The sequence below is a fragment of the Macaca fascicularis genome, chromosome 1, assembly GCF_037993035.2.
Source record: "Macaca fascicularis isolate 582-1 chromosome 1, T2T-MFA8v1.1".
Lineage (NCBI taxonomy): Eukaryota > Metazoa > Chordata > Mammalia > Primates > Cercopithecidae > Macaca > Macaca fascicularis.
The window spans coordinates 156,724,320-156,744,923 of record NC_088375.1 but is presented as its reverse complement, the minus strand read 5'-3'; the positions used below and the strand labels follow the sequence as shown (position 1 = coordinate 156,744,923).

General features: G+C 41.1%; 1 protein-coding gene and 1 pseudogene across 8 annotated transcripts in view; one reads left to right on the top strand and one right to left on the bottom strand.

Annotated features, from left to right (window-relative positions):
* Positions 1–4,461: 4,461 nt before the first annotated feature.
* LOC107130262 (putative uncharacterized protein NEXN-AS1) lies at positions 4,462–5,327 on the bottom strand (annotated as a pseudogene).
* Positions 4,514–20,604, top strand: part of NEXN (nexilin F-actin binding protein) — a 53,439-nt gene continuing 37,348 nt past the window's right edge. For all 8 annotated transcript variants that reach the window (XM_074003215.1, XM_005542957.4, XM_074003216.1 and 5 more), the window contains exon 1: positions 4,514–4,644. The gene's annotated coding sequence lies outside the window, so the exon portion shown is untranslated. The remainder of the gene's footprint in view (positions 4,645–20,604) is intronic.

The window sequence follows — 20,604 nt, the reverse complement described above, 5'->3', positions numbered from 1 at the left end:
TCCTGGGTTCAATTGATTCTCCTGCCTCAGCCTCCCAGGTAGCTGGGATTACAGGCATGCACCAGCACGCCCAGCTAATTTTTGTGTTTTTAGTAGAGACAGGGTTTTGCCATCATGGCCAGGCTGGTCTCGAACTCCTGACCTCAGGTGATCCGCCCACCTTGGCCTCCCACAGTGCTGGGCTTACAGGTGTGAGCCACCGTGCCTGGCCTATAATTTCATTTTTTAAATGTTTACTTTGTATAATTTCAAAGCCATGCAACTGACAGAACAAACTCAATCATTCGTGGTAAGTATACAAGTAATGCTTATACAAATTGGCAAATCTTGGATTTTTAGTAATCTCAAACTTAGCATGTCAAAACTGAGCTCCTTACCACCCCTGCCTAAACCTACTCTTCCCACAGTCTTCCCTATCTGAGTAAATTACAATTCCATTCTTCCAGATCAAAGGCCAAAAACCTCCTTTCCTCACACCTCACATTCAGTAACCAAAATCCTACCAGTTCTACCTAAAAAGGCAACAAGGAAAAAATATATATACCAGGTGTTTCTCACTACCTTCACAACTATCACTTTGGCCCAATCCCCATGCCTCATTCTGATTATTGTGGAAGCCTCCTAATTAATTGATCTCCCTGCTTCTTCTCTTGCCTTATTTAGTGTATGTGCAGCACATAAGCTAGAGAGAGTAAACATGTCAGATCATGTCACTATGTTGTTCAAAACCTACCAAAGGCCACCCATGTTAGAGTAAAAACCAAAATCTTTACAATGCTGTACAAAAAGAGGCTGGGCACAGTGGCTCATGCCTATAATCCCTACTTTTTGGGAGGCCGAAGTGGGAAGATGCTTGAGCCCAGGAGTTTGAGACCAATCCAGGCAACATAATAAGACCCTATTTCTACAAAAACTAAAAAATCAGCCAGGTGTGTTGTTGCATGCCTGTAGTCCCAGCTACTCAGAGAAGCAGAGGCAGGAGGATTGCTTGAGCCCAGAAGTTAGAGGCTATGGTGAGCTGTGATTCCACCACTGCACTCCAGCCTGGGTCTCTTAAAAAAAAAAAAAAAAAAAAAAGGCCAGGGGCGGTGGCTCACGCCTGTGATCCCAGCACTTTAGGAGGCTGAGGTGGGTGGATCACCTGAGGTCAGGAGTTTGAGACCAGCCTGGTCAATATGGTGAAACCCCATCTCTATTAAAAATACAAAAATTAGCCGGGTATGGTGGCAGGCACCTGTAATCCCAGCTATTCAGGAGTGTGAGGAAAGAGAATCGCTTGAACCCAGGAGGCGGAGGTTGCAGTGAGCAGAGATCATGCTACTGCACTCCAGCCTGGACGACAGAGTGAGACTTCTCAAACAAAAAAAACAAACAAATCCTACATAGTCTGTCTTCTGCTGCTCCCCCACTGCACCTCCTATTACTTCACCCTTCACCTACTTAGCTTCACTCACACAAGCCTCCTGGTTCTTCCTAGAACATGTCAGATAGAATCCTTCTCTGGGCCTTTGTATCTATCCCTGAACCACTCTTCCTCCAAATATTTGCATCTCCAGATATTTACATAGCCTACTGCCTCATTCTCCTCAAGGCTTTTACTCATATGAGGCTTTCCTTAGCCACTCTATCTAAAATTACAACATCTACTCAGCCTGCTTCCAGCATTCTCTACTTCCCTGCTCTGGTTTTATCCATATTACCATATTATATGTCACTAAATACTACATAGTTCATTTATTTGCTTATTGTCTGCCTTCTTTCACTAGAATGTATGTTCCATAATGTCAGGGATTTTTCTTTTATCACTGTTGTATTCTTAGCATCTAGAACTGAGTATGTGTTGAATGAATGAATGATGAATTGGTGGGAAAATAAGCAGGCCTTGCATGCTGAGTAGCTATCAGCGTTCGACAGAGAGAACGGAGAGCTTTGTTTAATCTGGTGAATCTGTTGGGTGGAATAAAAAAATAAAAAATTGGAAAGTTTCTACTTATTTATTTATTTATTTATTATGTTTCGAGATAGAGTCTCACTCTGTCGCCCAGGCTGGAGTCCAGTGGCGTGATCTCTGCTCACTGCAACCTCTTCCTCCTGGGTTCAAGCAATTCTCCTGCCTCGGCTTCCCGAGTAGCTGGGACTACAGACACACGCTACCACACTCAGCTAATTTTTATATTTTTAGTAGAGACGGGGTTTCACCATGTTGGCCAGGCTGGTCTCAAACTCCTGACCTCAGTTGATCCACCTACTTCAGCCTCCCAAAGTGCTGGGATTACAGGTGTGAGCCGCCATGCCCAGCCAACTCACTTCTTTAAATCACAGAAATAAAAATGTAATTATAAATTGATATGTATGGGGCAGGGATAGGTATGTATAGGGAAGAGAAAGGTGAGATGAAAGGTGAGGTGCAAGGTGGGGAGAAAGGTGGGGTGCAAGGAAACCTTCTTCAAGGAAGCAGCATTTAAGAAGAGACCTGGAGGTTATGTTGAAGTTAGGTGAAGGGGAAAGTGGGAGAAAGGATTTCATGCAGGGAACAACTTATGCAAAGGCCCTGCAGCCAGAATGCCCACAGAAAGTTGCATGAACTGAAGGCCAATGTGATGGCATCAGAGAGAGCAAGGGCACAAGCAAGACTACCGAGACCACCTATCGCCATCTGTAGTTTGGTACATTTAAATAATTGTAATTACCAATTTTGAACTTTTCTATCATTGAGGAATGAATGGCTGGCTTACCCTCCTTAAAAGAGTTTCCATCCTGAGTAAATAGTGTGGAGATGGGACTGGGGAACAGAGTTATGTTTAAGAGTAGAAGACCTCTTGTGTGTGTGTGTGTGTGAGAGAGAGAGACACATACACACAGAGAGAGAGAGAGACAGAGAGAGAGAGAGAGTTTCACTCCTGTTGCTCAGGCTGGAGTGCAATGGCCGGATCTTGGCTCACTGCAACCTCAGCCTCCCAGGTTCAAGTGAAGTGGGTTCTTCTACTTCAGCCTCCCACGTAGCTGGGATCACAGGCGCATGCCACACGCCTGGCTAATTTTTTGTATTTTTAGTAGAGACAGAGTTTCACCATGTTGGCCAGGTTGGTCACAAACTCCGGACCTCAGGTGATCCACCCACCTCGGCCTCCCAAAGTGCTGGGATTACAGGCATGAGCCACGGTGCCTGGCCTTTTTTTTTTTTTTTTTTTTTGGAGACGGAGTCTCACTTTGTCACCCAGACTGGAGTGCAGTGGCACGATCTCGGCTCACTGCAACCTTTGCCTCCTGGCTTCAAGTGATTCTCCTGCCTCAGCCTCCTGAGTAACTGAGATTACAGGCGTGTGCCACCACACTCGGCTAATTTTTTGTATTTTTAGTAAAGATGGTCTTTTGCCATGTTGGGCAGGCTGGTGTTGGATTCCCGACCTCAAGTGATCCACCCGCCTCCGTCTCCCAAAGTGCTGCCATTACAGGCATGAGCCACCGCGCCCAGCCCAGAAGGCCTTTTCAACATCCCTGAAATATAACCTGAGCACCGCTGTCTTGGGGCCTGAAGTTGGAAATGGTTACTTTTATTCTTTGTTTATCTGGATGTCATTTCGATTTTGTTTTCAAGTGCAGTAAAGAATTAAAGATCTCGTCCACCAAAAATGCTCCCTCTGAGTGTGCACTTCGGGTTTTAATATGGGATTGTCTAATGGATTTGACAGGCTGGCGGTCCAAGTTGAAAAAGGTCTGTGGGTGCCTAATAGTCAAAGATGCCTTTATGAAGCTTTAGGAAGACCAGACATGGTTTGCCTTCAATTAACAAAAAGGTGGAATATAAATATATTTGTACTTATATAAATATATTCCTTTTTTTCTTCTCCTCCTCCTCTGCCTTCAATTGACCTCCTCCTTCTCTTCTTTCTTCTTCCTTTTAACTCTCCTTTCAGAGTTAAAGACTGGAGCTAAGAAAAGGGGAGCAATAGACAGATGAAGTGTTTCCGGATCGCTGCCCCACGCTCTTTGTAATAAAGGAAAACGTGGCCAAAGGTCAATGCTTAGGGTAGTAGAAGATAATGTAGTGGCTTGGCTTCTTGACTGGAAACTAGGACGGGTAGAGTAGCTGAGAGAAGTGGGCCCCACAGCAAACGGGTTGCGGGTAGGGGGAGCCAGCTCCAGACCGGTAATGAAGCCCATTTCAGCCTCATTCCTTTCCCGTGGCGGAGGCAGCCTTCCTTCCCCAGGCCTGGCTGGAGGTGGAGGCAAGCCCAAGGTTAGGGGGTCAGCCCGCGCACCTAGGGCCGGGAGACAGACAAATTCTGGCGGAAAGTTGCAGCCACGCTCCCCGTCCCCTGCTTTTCTCCTCGACTCTCCACCCCCCTCCGGGTGATCCGGCGGAGGTGGGGGTTGGGGGAACTGGCCTTGTGTTTTGGAACAGCTGCAGCCGGCGCTGGGCCCGCCTGGAATGCGGGAACAGGCTGCGCACCAGGACTTTTATGGAAACTTGCTGCTGGAGACGGCGGCGGCGGCGGCGGCAGCGGCAGCCAGAGGACTCCCAGCGGCTGGAGCAGAAGTGTAACGGCCAGAGCTCCCAGACCCTTACCCACAGCTAGGCAGGACGCGCACAGTCCCTCCGCGCGAAAAGAAGGACCTTCGCGGGTCACCGGCTCCTGGAGGGTGAGAAGAGTTGGGGAACGTGGGCTAGGGGGAGTGGAGACTGAGGTGTAGGGTCCCCTGGCGGGGGCGGGGGCGGGGGCGGGGGCGGGAGCGGCGGCTGCAGCGGCTGCAGAGAGGCGCTCGGGGTCCGCGGCTTCTGGCGATGCTCCGCTGCAGCACGGGAGTGCGCCGAGCGCCATACAGCTGTGGCTCCGCACTGGCCCCGGCCCGGGCGAACCCGGCCTCCGAGCCGCGTCCTGCGGGCTAGGCGGGGTGCCGAACAGGGGCTGCCCCAGTGTCTGAAAGCCTCAGCCGACCTCAGGCTTCTAGTTGCGATGTCTTTGCCCTGCTCCCCTGCGCCTTGTCGGCTGAGTTTCAGGTGCGTTCCGTACTGTAGGGAGGGAGCCCTCTGTGAGCCGAGTGGGTGCCGGTCCCTCGGCTGAACTCTTGGGGTCCTTAGGGAAGTTCGGTGCCGTCCACCACGTACCCCCGCCGCGGTCTCCGTCTCTGCCAGCAGTGCCAGTTAAGAAATTCTTTCTGATCGGTCCCTGTGGAAGATGGGAAGAAATACGATTTAACAGCCTATTACTCCCCCAACACCCCCGCATATCCCCCCACTCCTGTCTCCAACGCGTTGTTTTTTTTTTCGTGATTCTCCCCGCGGTGGGATGCTGGGGGTTGGGCAACTAGGGCTGGAAGTTTACGAAGTTTACGTAGTTTACGTGAGTGAAGAGTGTAGTCACCTCTTGAGAATTCCCCTTGCTTATATGCTTTTGAAAAAGCCAAACCATTCCAGCTGTTTGTAAACTGTGAAACGTTCTACAAATGCATTAGCATTGGCATTTATAAAGAAAATGACGAAGTTGAGAGGTTATAGTTGGTTACTGCAATGACTTAGAGATACTCATTTTATAGTTATTAAAGCACAACGTGAACAAAGTTGGCAGAGAGATAACAAGGTAAAAATAGCATAAGGATAAGTCCTAACAAAATGTCCTTGGTAAAGACACAGGTAGAGAAAAGAAGCCATAATAAAGAAATCAGTTCCCTGACCAAAGCAACAGGAACATCATTCATCGTTAAATTTTATTAATGAATTCATGTAGCAGCGGCCCATTGGCCTGCGAGTCACAACATAACTATGTCTTAGGTAATGTGATTAAATAAACAAGTATTTATACCATCTTAGTCACATGTTATTGAGTGGACCACATAATTTCCCCTTCTAATATTATCCTTTTACAGGTTAAATTGATGCAGTAAGAAAACTGTCTCGAATTCTTTTGAGTTTGGGGTATTGTTAAGAAAAACTGCATAATTAATCAAATGAGAGAAAGGTTTTTTTGGGGGGAGGTATAATTTGTATAAGTAAACTTTGACTAACCAATGTAGCTGTTTAAATTTCTTCTTCCTTCCAGCAATTAACACCGTATTTTTGCAGATATTTTATATTTTGACTAATACTTCTGAGGGACAATTTAAAGAAAAATGCATGCAATTATGTAGTTTATCTGCAACAATTCCCTCAAAGAATTCTAAGCTAAAACCACAACAAAATTATTTTAAATCCAGTTTTCCTCATTATAGTTATAATGTAATCCAGTTTTAATAGAAGATTTATACTTTAAAATCCATTTTCGATTGAAATGTAATGAATAGCAATTTTTCCTGCTCATCTTAAAATGGAATTTGTGCTATTTTTGAAAATTTGACATGTAAGGCTGATCATTGTCAAAATGTATGTCATCTTGAGATGACTATATTTAGCATCAACAAAGGAATGCATTATCTAGGTTTTTGAACAGTATTTTTCCCCTGAAATTTCACTTGGAGTATTTAGGTTAGGGTTTCATTTTTGAGAAGAATGAAAACTAAATATGCATATTTGGAAGAGATTAATTGGGGATTCAAACTGCTTAGAATACGAGCGGCCTATAATGACATATTTCATTTATTAAAAAAAATACCTATTATCTTTGAAATGCCCTAAAAGACCAAAAAAAAAAGGGGGGGATTATTTAAATATGAGAGTTGTACACACCTAAAAGAAAGAAAATAATGCAGTGAATGTGGAAAAGTATGTAACAGGTAAAAGTCTAAATGTTTTTATAGAAGAGAGGACTTTTAGTATATTTTATAGTTTTATAGGCCACACACACACAGCACATCTTGGTAGTTTATAATATGGAGAGAAAATGATTTATAACATTCCTAACAATTTCACATATTTCTGTTCTTAATCAATCTGTGGTCCATATCACCTGTGTAGTTTCTTTCATGTTCTCTTTCTGGGTTTATAATTGCATAGTTACATATTATATACATTTGAAATGGCTACATTTTCCTTTTCTGTTTAAATATTCAGTTTATAGTTTGGCTTAATTTATAGTAGTTTACTTTCTATATTCTAGGGTGGGTGGATTTGTACCCATAAATCCACCTTAAATTTTAGTTTAATTTGTATTATAATGTTAATACACCATATTATATTTATGGTTAAAAATTATGGAGAATGGAAAAAGGGGCTCTTGTAATCTGACACCCTTACTGTTAGGATTTTGATGTATTTCCTTTCAGTCTTTTCCCCATGCATAGAATTCTTTCTTTTTGCATTGGCATATCTCAATAAAACAACATGTGAAAGCATCCCATGCAGTGTCTGCCATCCAGTAACTGCTCAACAGGTGATTCTTTTTCTTCCTCCTTTATTTCCTTCTTGACATCTCCTCCTTTTTACTCTTAGATTAGAAGACAAGCAGATTGGGGCTCCCTATGCGAGGTTTCGAGGTTGGTGAAATTCACTTCTCACCATCCATCCTGGGCCTCTTCCCTGTCTTTTCTTCCCCTTTGACTCTGCTTCACTCTTTCTGGCCAAAATAGGCCTCCCCTTTGACCCTTTCCATTTCTCAGTGTTGTCTGTTCATTTAGACTAAGGCTATGGCAGTCAAAAAGTCGACAGTCAAAAAGACACCTTTTACTTCCTGATTACCAAGTGTAGGAAAAAAGGTAAAAAAAAAAAAAATCAAAAACCAAAAAGACACTTTTGGGGCTGGGCATGGTGGCTCATGCCTGAATTCCCAGCACTTTGGGAGGCTGAGGCGAGAAGATCCCTTGAGCCCAGGAGTTCGGGGCCAGTCCTGGCAACATAGTGAGACCCACCCCCATCTCTACAAAAAATTTAAAAATTAGCCAGATGTGGTGGTGCATGCCTGTAGTCCCAGCTACCTGGGAGGCTGGGGCGGGAGGATCGCTTGAGCTTAGGAGGCTGAGGCTGCAGTGCACCATGCTTGTACCACTGCACTCCAGCCTAAGTGACAGAGTGAGGCTCTGTGTCAAAAAAAAAAAAAAAAAAAAAAAAAGACACTTTTAGCCACAGGCATACTTAAAAATTGGTACAGTTTACATTAAAATATCGATTTACATCCTCTCTTGAAAAATTGGAAAATCTGGGCAAAATCTGGGTTCACTTTTTTAAAGAAATTATTTTTATTTCAATAGCTTTAGGGGTACCAAGTAGTTTTTGGTTACATGGATGAATTGTAAAATAGTGAAGTCTGTCTGGGTTTTTAGTGTACCTGTCAACCAAATAGTGTGTATTGTACCTAAAGGTTCACATTTTTGCATTGGAACAATACACTGGAACTTAATAGTGGCTGCCCCACAGACAGGCAGGTCACATGCTCTCCATTTGACATAGTCTCTGAGATTCCCTGTTGTTTTAAACAAGTCATACACTCATTTACATTACCTGCCAATTATATTACATAACATTACCTTACATTACATTTACATTACCTGACCCTAAATGCTTGAGTATGCAGTCCCCGATCTAAGTATTAGGGCAAGTATATCTAATGCATCATATGATGGAAAATCTGCTGCACTTAGCAATAGTAACTGGGACTTTAAACATTGTAGATATATTTTGGTTAGCAAGCCTCTTAAATAATGTGATCATAGGGGTGGGAGAAGCGGTTAGCATTCATTGACACTAATTATTAGTGTCAATTAGAGCTGGAAGGGACCATATATTGCTAATCAAAACAAATAAAATACTTTCCCTGGCGGGATTTTAGAAAGCATAGGGGATATATTTCTGCTAAAGAAATATTTCCTAGGATCTCATAAATAATTTTTTTTTTTTTTTGAGACAGCGACTTGCTCTGTCACCCAGGTTGGAGTGCAGTGGCATGATCATGGCTCACTGCAACCTCTATCTCCTGGGCTCAAGTGATCCTCCTACCTCCGCCTCCTGGGTAGCTAGGACTATAGACATGCATCACCCTGCCTGGCTAATTTTTTTATTTTTTGTAGAGACAGAGCCTCACTATGTTGCCTAGGCTTGTCTCAAACTCATGGTCTCAAGCAATCCTCTTACCTTGGCCTCCCAAAGTGCTTGAATTACAGGTGTGAGCCACCATGCCAGACCTTCTTAAAATTCTACTCCCAGTCCATTTGAGAAGTGTTTAGGAGAGTTTTTGTGACTCCTACAACTTGGCTATAAAGAGGAGTTTACTATTTTTCTTTTGCCTCCCCATCCCACTGACATGTTTGGAGCCAGAAATCCAGGTCTTCCTGTTCCCAACTGTGTCCTTCAATGAAAGACCATCTTCCACTTGCAGAGATAGTGAGGAGGCCCAGACTCCAGTGATTACCACATCAATTTGCTTGGGAACAGAATTCCTGAAGCCTCAGGTTTCTGGTTGTTCATGGTATTTAGTTTAGCATAAACCCACCCCATTTTATTTTTTATTACTTTAGTTAGTGCATCTAGATCATCAGTCTTCCTTTTGTACATAAGAATCATGTATCTTATTTGGGATGATTTTGGATCAGACAGTTTTCCTGTTATCTCTTTGTCATTCATTCGCTACCTCAAATATGAATAGAGCTTGTACTATGTCCTAGGTGATGTGTGAGACACTAAAACTATAGAGAGGAATAGAGCAGTTCTTACCTTTCAGGGGCTCATAGTTTGGTGGATGTACTTCGAAAAGTATCACAACTATCATATAAGGGCAGAGTGTTATTTATACTTATTGCAGAAGGATATCAAGGCAGGTTGAAAGATTCAAAAGATTCTTAATTTTCTTTCTTTTTTTTTTTTTTTTAGACGGAATTTTGCTCTTGCCCAGGCTAGAGTGAAGTGGCACCATCTTGTCTCAGTGCCATCTCCGCCCCCGGGTTCAAGTGATTCTCTTGCCTCTCCCTCCTGAGTAGCTTGGATTATAGGCACTTGCCACCACGCCCGGCTAATTTTTATATTTTTAGTAGAGACAGGGTTTCACTATGCTGGCCAGACTGGTCTTGAACTCCTGACCTCGTGATCTGCCCACCTTGGCCTCCCAAAGTGCTAGGATTACAAGCATGTGCCACCACACCCAGCGTTTTTGTGCTTTTAGTACAGATGAGGTTTCACTATGTTGGCCAGGCTGGTCTCGAACTCCTGAACTCAGCTGATCCACCTGCCTTGGCCTCCCAAAGTGCTAGGATTACAGGTGTGAGCCACCACACCTGGCATAAGATGCTTGGTTTTCAGTGAGGAATTGTGTATTGGTAAGAGGGAAATAGATCACTACTTCATCTAGGTGAAATAGGATCTAATTTCTTTTTTTTTCCATAGGATCTAATTTCATATTTTTGAATTTCGATGAGGTTTATGACAGGTTTTATAGTATCATTTTTATTTCATTATTATTATTTTTTGGACGTTTTATAGTATCATTTTTATTTCATTATTATTATTTTTTGGACGTTTTATAGTATCATTTTTATTTCATTATTATTATTTTTTGGACGTTTTATAGTATCATTTTTATTTCATTATTATTATTTTTTGGAGACAGGGTCTCCATCTTTCACCCAGGCTGGAGTGGCATGATCAGGGTTCACTGCAGTCTCTACATCCCAGCTTCAAGCAGTCCTCCCACCTTAGCCTCCCGAGTAGCTGGGACTACATGTGTGCACCACCACACCGGCTAAGTTTTCTATTTTTTGTAGAGATGGGGTTTCACCATGTTGCCCAGGCCTCACCCTCCTAAAGTGCTGGGATTACAGGCATGAGCCACTGCACCCAGCCTATAGTATAATTTTTTTTCTTTTTTTTAAGAGATGGAGTCTTGCTCCGTAACCCAGGCTGGAGTGCAGTGGCATGATCTCAGCTAACTGCAGCCTCCGCCTCCTGGGTTCTAGGAATTCTCCTGCCTCAGCCTCCCGAGTAGCTGGGACTACAGGCCCACACCACCACACCTGGCTAATTTTTTGTATTTTAGTAGAGATGGGGTTTCACCATGTTGCCCAGGCTGGTCTCGAACTCCTTAGCTCAGGCAGTCCACCCGCCTCGGCCTCCCAAAGTGCTAGAATTACAGGCGTGAGCCACCGCCTGTGGCCAGCCTATTGTGTGTGTGTGTGTGTGTGTGTGTGTGTGTGTGTATATATTTTTTTTTTGAGATGGAGTCTTGCTCTGTCGCCCAGGCTGGAGTGTGCAGTGGTGCGATCTCGGCTCACTGCAAGCTCCGCCTCCTGGGTTCATGCCATTCTCCTGTCTCAGCCTCCTGAGTAGCTGGGACTACAGGTGCCCACCACCACCCCTGGCTAATTGTTTTTGTATTTTTAGTAGAGATGGGGTTGCACCGTGTTAGCTAGGATGATCTTGATCTCCTGATCTCTTGATCCGCCTGCCCTGGCCTCACAAAGTGCTGGGATTACAGGCGTGAGCCACCGTGCCCAGCTGTCTATAGTATAATTTTTAAAGTATAAGGTTGCAACCTTCATTAATTAAATGTAACAAAGTTACATTATACCTAAGTTTATGTTTCCTGTACAAGTGAAAAATGATAAAAATTTAGGCTCATATTTTATGAAGCTCAAAACAATTTTGTTGCTTATTCCAAAGACTGTAAGAATTAGGTTTTAATGTTTACTTATAGCATATAGTTAAGTATTACATTTAAAATCTTCTTAAAAGTCGGCTGGGCACCATGGCTCATGCCTGTAATCCCAGCACTTTGGGGGTCCAAGGCAGGCGGATCTCTTGAGGCCAGGATTTCGAGATCAGCCTGGTCAACATGGCAAAACCCCATCTCTACTAAAAAATACAAAAATTAGCCGGGTGTGGTGGTGCACACCTGTAATCCCAGCTACTTAGGAGGCTGAGGCATGAGAATAACTTGAACCTGGGAAGTGGAGGTTGCAGTGAGCTGAGATAGTGCCATTGCACTCCAGCCTGGGTGACAGAGCAAGACTCCATCTCAAAAAAGAAATCTTAAAAGTTGACAGCCTGGTCGGGCACAGTGGCTCACATCTGTAATCCTAGCACTTTGGAAGGCTGAGGTAGGCAGATCACTTGAGGTCAGGAGCTCGAGACCAGCTTGGCCAACATGGTGAAACCCTGTCTGTACTAAAAAAAATTAGCCGGGTGTGGTGGCATGTGCCTGTAATCCCAGCTATTTGGGAGGCTGAGGCAGGAGAATTGCTTGAAACCAGGAGGCAGAGGTTGCAGTGAGCAGAAATCACGCCACTGCTCTCCAGCCTGGGTGACACAGTGAGACTTTGTCTCAATAAATAAATAAATAAATAAATAAATAAATAAGTTGTCGGCCAAGCACAGTGACTCAGAAACTGAGTTCATTTTCTGACTTAAACATGCCTTTTAATTTAATCTCCAGTTAATGGTAACCCTGTTGACCCATTTGAAACCTTGGGTTCATCCTTTTTTATTTATTTGTTTATTTCTCATCCTCTGACTCTTGCTTGGGTTCATTCTTGACAATATTCCTCTCCTCACCTCTACCCTTCCAAATCAAATTGGCCAAAGCTCTTGCAATAGTGCCCCACTACAGTGTAAGTTTCGTCAAGAAGGCCGGGCACGGTGGCTCACGCCTATAATCCCAGCACTTTGGGAGACAGAGGCAGGTGGAGCTCAAGAGTTCAAGACCAGCCTGGCAAAGATGGTGAAACCCCGTCCCTACTAAAAATACAAAAATTAGCTGGGCGTGGTGGCAGACACCTGTAATCCCAGCTACTCAGAAGGCTGAGGCACAGAATTGCTTGAACCTGGGAGGCAGAGGTTGCAGTGAGCTGAGATCGCATCGCTGCACTCCAGCCTAGGTGACAGAGCGAGACTCTAATTAAAAAAAAAAAAAGTTTAATCAAGACAGGGACTTTGACTTTTTGTTTACTTTCATCTTCCCAAGCTTAGGATAGCACCTGGCACAAAGTAGGAGCGTAATAATTATTTGTTAAATAAATAATGAGTCACCATGTCCTGTCAATTCCACTTCCAAAATGTCTCTTCCAGCTTTTCATTCCTAATGCCAATATCCTAATTCAGGCCTTTATCTTCTCTTACCAAGATCATTGTACTTGTCCTTTCCCCATTAAACTCCATTCTCTACATTGCTGTAAGAGTTTCTTTTTCTTTTCTTTCTAGAATATATCTTTAAGTCATGATCCTTTGCTGGCTCTCTGTTGCCTATAATATTATTAGACAGTATCTAAACTTTTTATTAATATGGTGCACAGTATTCATTCTAGTCTGTGCCCAGCCTGTCTTTCTAGTTTTGCCATAGATTGACTGGACAATTTTATAGCTCCCCAAATTTGCAATGGGTCATCAGGCATTGGTATTTTTATTCATTCTGGTTCTTTCTCCTGGATGCCTTTACTATCTTTTCCACTTGGTGAAATTCTACTTCTCTGTCAAGGTCTAACTCAAATGTCATCGTCTCCGTGAAACCTTCTTTAACCCAGCCTCTTCCTTAACCATACCGTAGTCTTTTCCATGTTTCTATAGCCTGGTTATAGTACTGCTATTATAGCATTTACTACATCATATAATAGTTAGGATATCTATTTCTTTCACCAAAGCTATTTGATTTACAAGGGCTAGCTCTTATTTGTTTCGTATCCCATTGCCAGGCATACCTTTTGGCATACAGATTCTCCTTCTCACAAAAATGTAAATACGGAACTAATCTGTCAAATTTGAAAAAAAAATGCAGCTTTTTGGATAAATTGCGTATAGGTTATAGTAATATTGCAATATTCCCTCTGAAACCTGTGATGGATACATAGTCGTCTTCATTTAACATGAATGCCTAATGTGTTAGAATGCCATTACTAAATCTCTTTATCATCTCAGCCTTCTCTATTATGACCAAACTCTTAGAACCACCTGTTCAATCTTATCTTTTGATCACTGTTTTCTTTCTAATAGTATTTTTGATAACGATTCAATTGACTTGCCTGGGATTTTAGATACATAGAAGGTGTAATGGGGCTGAATTGTTATGTTGCTGCTGCCCCTTTAAGGTGGCCAAGGACATTGCATCTGCCTACTCAAACAAGAAAAATCATTTAACACTAGAAGAAGAAAAGCCTGTTCAGATTCCAGATATAAAGTCTTTTGGCATTCAGGTCACTGAGTATAGGAATTAAGTTGTTAAGCCAATCTCCATTTAGCATTCTAAAATACAGTGGCATTCTAAAATACAGTAGCATTCTAAAATACATTTCTAGAATGAGAACTTGACATGACTCAATTAGGATGTTTTCCGTGTAACTCAGCAAATCTCAAAATGTGGTCTTAGAACCCCTGGGAGCCCTTAGTACCATTTAGGGGTCCATAAAGTCCTCCTTTTTCCAACTAGGTATTAATATAAGGACATGTTTTCTTAGAGACTTCAATCAAAACAACATCACCATAGTTTGAATGCAGAAGCAAATATGAGAATGTATTTCTCCTCTATTATGCCAGATACCAGATATTAGCAAAAATGTAAAATGATTGTCCTCTTCTTACTAATTATTTTTATGTTTTTAAATAATGGTTTGTTATTGTTACTTTAAATGACTTTATAAGTATATATTAGAATATTTTAATTTCTAATATATTAAAGACCTATTGTTGTAATCCATATAAACAAAACCTCTATTATAACCAAACTCTTAGAACCACATGTTCAGCCTTATCTTTTGGTCACTGTTTTCTCTCTAATCTTACTCTTCATAGAATTCAATGGACCTGCCTGGGATCTTAGATACTTAGAAGGTGCAATGGAGCTGAATTGTTGTGCTGTGGCTGCCCCTTTTAGGTGGCCAAGAACCATCTTAGGATCCTTAATAATGGGCCCAGACTTTTAGGTCCTGAGCCCCAAAAGTTTGAGACCCACTTTTGTAATACATAGCCTTTGTTTTAGTGGGGGGATTTCCTTTAACATCACAGAGCTTATTTTTATTTTATTTAGAGATGGTGTCTCACTAATTTGCCCAAACTAGATTCAAACTCCTGGGATCAAACGATCTTTCTACCTCAGTCTTCCCTACCTAAGCTGGGACTACAGGAGTGTGCCCAGTTAAAGCTAATTTTTATGTGTGTTTACACATTTTCAGATGTTACCTAAACAAAGCCTTTTCTAATCTGAAAATGTAAGCCTTATTATATTTTTGATAGTTGTATTTGATCTCATCTAGACCATAAACTCCATAACAGATATTTTATCCTGTTTGCTATTATTTATGTAGTAGCCTATACTGTACCTAGCACATTATAGAAAAATGTTCAATAAATGTTTCTTGAACAAATATCAGTTTTCACTAATTTATCTTTTTCTGTTTATTCTTAGTTCTATCATACTCATCACTCTAAATTTATAAAGTATATGAAAACCACTTAGTTTATGGTACACAATAGGTATTCAGTTGTTAGTTTTCTCCTCCTTTGTTTAGAGGTTTCAGAACTTTCCTTTAATGTATTGTAGTTTTTAAAAAATCATTAAATTTTATTTGTACATGTAACTTTTCATTACTTTATTAATGACTTCATCAAATGAGAGTTTGCCAATTTTCTTTGAGTGGTTACTTTAAAGTCTTCTCAAAAGAGAATAAGGCAAGAATTGTAGGTTTTGATTCTGTTCATAATTCTGAGAGGATAGGAGGACGTACTACATAGAGCCTAGGATATGGTGAGTACAGGTAGAATAGTATTTAAAACATCTATAAAAATGTGTTATGCTGAAATAGGTGTTGCACAAAATAAATGAAACAGACTTTGTATTGCCTAATACAGTGGAAAAAGCTGATAATTGTTGAAGCTTGGTATGGGTATATGGGGATTCATTATATTAGTCTCTTTCATTTTCTGTGCCTGAAATTTTCCATAATAAAAAAGTAAACAAAAAAGATAGATTAGACTGATATGTCTGAGACGTTTACCAATATAAAAATGTTTAAACTTTATGCCAGATACACCTAGAAATCTAAGCATATTTAGAGGTCTTAGAGACTGAAGGAGGAAAAACAACATGTTTAAGGTGAAGTGGAGAAAAATCACCATTTCCATTATAATTAGTTTGGGAAAATACCTCCTTGGTAGAGAAGTGACTTAAGAAAGGTCTTGGAGGTAGAAAAAGGCTATTAAATAGATTTGTCTAGGTGGAAGGTTGAAAAAATGGGGAGAAGACAAAGGAAACTGAAGAGTCTGAGGGTCTGCAGAAGGCCTGTCAAGCCCAGGTGAGAATTATAGTTCTGATTCATGATGCACTGCACAGTCAGTATCCTCAGAGTTAGAAGATACACTAGAGCACAGAGAGGAGCACAGAGAGGTAGAGATTGCAGTAGTTGAGTAGAGAACCTAGTCGGCCTGGTTGAGGGTAGAAAGAATGGTGGGCTGTTATCCTATCACAAGAAATGAAAAAAAAAAAAAGAGAAATCAAAACAATCATGGCTAGAAGTTATTCTGGAACTTTTAAAACCTATTTTTTTTTATTTTACCAATAATGTATACTTAAATTATTATTCTATTCTAATATAATATGTATCAGTTAAGAGTTTTGAAGAAACTGCATTAAAGTAGCTGCCCTATAGCAATTGAAGTTAACTATGTCATTACACTTGGATTCCAGCACCTATTGAAAAGATTGAATAATTTGAAAATGTTTATCAGGATTCTGAAAAAAGAAAACCAGTAAAGTGAATACTTTGAATTTTACAGCTTCTCATTTTGTAAGTTTATCAGTGAAAATTATAGTGATACATATGAATACTAAATAGAAATAATTTCTGGCAAGCATAATTATTTGAAATTGAAGGAGCAGCTGGGGCCTTTTGCTAAATAAAGCAGCAAAATTAAGTTTAGAGACTGGTAACTGAAATGTTGGCTGTTAATATATATAAACACGAAACTGGGAAGACTGACAAGCCATGTGCAATATGATGAATCCCCGTCTCTACAAAAAATACAGAAATTAGCTGTGTGTGATGGTGTGTGCCTGTAGTGTCAGCTACTCAGGAGGCTGAAGTGGGAAGATTTCTTGAGCCCAGGAGGTCAAAGCTGCTGTGAGCTCTGATTGCACCACTGCTCTCCAGCCTGGGCGACAGAGTGAGATCCTATCAAGAAAGAAAAGAAGTGGGAGGAGATGATAAAATAAGTCAAAGATTAAATTGATATTTGAAATTTTTATTTTTTATTTTTTTTGTGACAGAGTCTTGCTCTGTCACCCAAGCTGGAGTGCAGTGGTGCAATCCTGGCTCACTGCAACCTCTGCCTCCCAGGTTCAAGCGATTCTCCTGCCTCAGCCTTCCCAGTAGCTGACATAACAGGTATCTGGCATCACACCCAGCTAATTTTTGTATTTTTAGTAGGGATGGGGTTTCACCATGTTGGCCAGGCTGGTCTCCAACTCCTGACCTCAAGTGATCCACCTGCCTCAGCCTCCCAAAATGCTGGGATTACAGGCATGAGCTACCGTCCCTGGTGATATTTGGAATTTTTTTTAAAACCACCTTATTAAGGTATGATTGACATACCAAAAGCTGTATATATTTAATGTATGATATTTGGCATTTGAGAATATGTTTCTAAAAGGCTAATAATCTGCTATAAATGTTCAACAGAAGACTTCTTTAAAATATAGTATAGACAGTTTGTTAAGAGAATAAAAAGTTGAATCAGAGGAACAGAGAATCTTTCAGACTTGCTAGTTTTTGCATGAATATTGAAAAGCTTTATGTGATAGCTTTGGGGGGTTATTTTAAATTACAATTTAATTGAACAAGGCACTGGAAAACAACTGATTCCCTGCAATCTGGGAAGGGAGCATAGAGTCTACCATGTGTACAGAGGAAAATCAGTGAGTAAGAGAAGTGCAAAATGTGGACTGAGAATGGAAGTCATGGATCTTAGTCATCTAACTGGAAGTTGGGGTATAGTGTATACTGCCTTTCAATTCTGTAGTAGGTATGGTTGATGTTAGAACCTTACCTGTGTTTGCAGATAGCAAATCAGACTGGACCACTTAAAAATTCGGTTCCAAGGCTTTTGTTGAGAGTTGTTGCAAAGAGACTGTTAATAGCATGAGAATAGAGACTGTGTCTGTATGTTCAGCATTATATTTCTCAGTGCCTAGTAGAGTGCCTGGCATAGTAGATGCTTAATAAATACTTATGGGGCAGGTGTGGTGGCTCACGCCTTTAATCCTAGCACTTTGGGAGGCTGAGGCGGGTGGATCACGAGGTCGAGAGATAGAGACCATCCTTGCCAACATGGTGAAACTCCGTCTCTACTAAAAATACAAAAATTAGCTGGGTGTGGTGGCACCTGCCTGTAGTCCCAGCTACTCAGGAGGCTGAGGCAGGAGAATCGCTTGAACCCGGGAGGCAGAGGTTGCAGTGAGCAGAGATCATACCATTGCCCAGCGTGGGCAATGGAGTGAGACTCAGTCTCAAAAAAAAAAAAAAAAAATTTTATGTAATAACTGACATGTAGTATTTATGCCATATCCCTGCATAATGATAATCACAATGATAGTCATACCTTATATCCAGATAAGCTTTATCTGTTCATAAAGTGATTCATGTTGAAGCTAGCAAGATTTACTTATTCAGGTTGGGCATGGTGGCTCATGCTTATAATCCCAGCACTTTGGGAGGCCAAAGTGGGAGGATCACTTGAGCCCAGAAGTTAAAGACCAGCCTGGGCAACATAGTGAGACCCTGTCTCAACAAGAAAATTCAAAACTTAGCTGGGTATGGTGGTGCAAGCCTGTAGTACCACTCAGGAGGCTGAGGCAGGAGGTGCTATGGATATAGTGGTGTACAAAACATAGTCACTACTCTCAAAGACCTCACCTTCTGGTAGAGGAGGTTTTCAGGAAGGTGGGTCATTACTGTACATTGTGCTAAGTGCTACAATTAGGGTAATCATGGGATGCTGTGTAAGCACACAGGAGAAGCACTTAACCTAGTCTTGTGGAATCAAGGAAGGCTTCCTGGAGAAAGTGACAATCCAAGAATTAAAGGATGAGTAGGAGTTAGCTGAGTGATAAGGGAATGAGAATAGCATAAAGCTGAGAGAGGCTGCTCTGCAAATGCTTGAGTTGTGCCAGTATTACAGTATGGGTGATAGAGTGGGAGGGAGGGGTAAAAAGAGATGAGGCTACAGAAGTAATTTAATCTACTGAAGTGTACTAAATCACAGAAGAAAAATTGGAGAGTGAGAAGAGAAGGGCAAAGATTGAAACCTGGGGGCAAACAACATCTAAGAGGTAGAGAGAGAGGTAGAAGCCCTCAAAGGACATAGAGAAAGAATGCTTAGAGACATGGAAAAACAGAGGGAGAATAGTGCTATGAAACCAAGCAAGGAGGATTTCAGGAAGAAAGGAGTGACTGAGAATATCAAATGTAGCAGTGAAGTTCAGAAAAAGGGAATTGTTCATTTTATTTGGCAATGTAATGAGAAAAGCATTATTAGGCCCATTCTACATATAAAACTGAAATTCACAGAAGTTAACTGGCTCATCCAAAATCATGTATCTACTAATTAACCTAAACAGAAACTCTAATCCAAGTTTTCTGGCTCTAACTCCAGTGCTTCTTCCACCATCAGTGTCTTCTTAATATGCATGAAAAAATCAACAGTTAACTAGATAATTATCATGAGGATATAACTGAATATTTTCTAAAAAGGTTATTAAGCACCAAAAGTTCTAGTAGAATATTTTGGGAGATTTCAAATTATTTTTGTATTAATATCAAAATTTAAAATATATATAGGTTTGGAATTTTTATGAGGGGGTTTATGAAAAGTTGTAATAATGTTGAACCTGTAAATGTCATTTGTTCTAAAATTGTTTTTTGTTTGTTTGGTTTCTGTTTTGAGATAGGGTCTTACTCTGTTGCACATGGTGTAGTGCAGTGGTTCATTCATAGCTCACTGCCACCTTGAACTCATGGGCTCAAGTGATCCTCTTGCCTCAGCCTCCCAAGTAGCTGGGACTACAGGGACATGCCACCACACCCAGATTATTATTATTATTTTTAATTGTAGAGATGGGGTCTTGCTCTGTTGCCCAGGCTGATCTCCAACTCCTGGCCTCGAGTGATTCTTCTGCCTCAACTCAGCCTGGATTACAAGTTTGAGCCATAACACCTGGCCTGGAAATGATTTTGAGAGAAGATTTGATAATAGTATTTACCTTGAAGCCCTGTTGTAGGAAATAAATGACAATGCTTGTTAACTACTTGGCACATTACCAGGCAAACAGTAAAGACTCAGCAAATGTTAACTTGGATTATCTTCATCATTAATTTTATTCATGTTTTGTGACTAAAGGATGTATTAGTGAAATAATGGGTTTAGATAGGACAATACAATTAATGACTAGGGAACAGAGTTTTCCTGTGAAGTTAATAGGCCAGAGTCCAATTCATACCTTTGTCCTTGTGTTAACACAGATAGGCAAATGAGTTAGCAACTGAAATGCATAGTTGTTTCTACCAAGGCAGTGTCATACTTCCTTTTTAATTAACAATAAAGGAATCTTATATGTATTTACAGTGTCTATGTAATTATGAAGTTTTTTTCTCTACTATAAAAACATTTAAGAAATGTGAGTCCTATTGGTTTGTAATCTGTACCTTAAGTGCAATTCCATAACACAAAAAGGTCATGAACTTATTTTGCTACAACTTTTTATCCTCAAA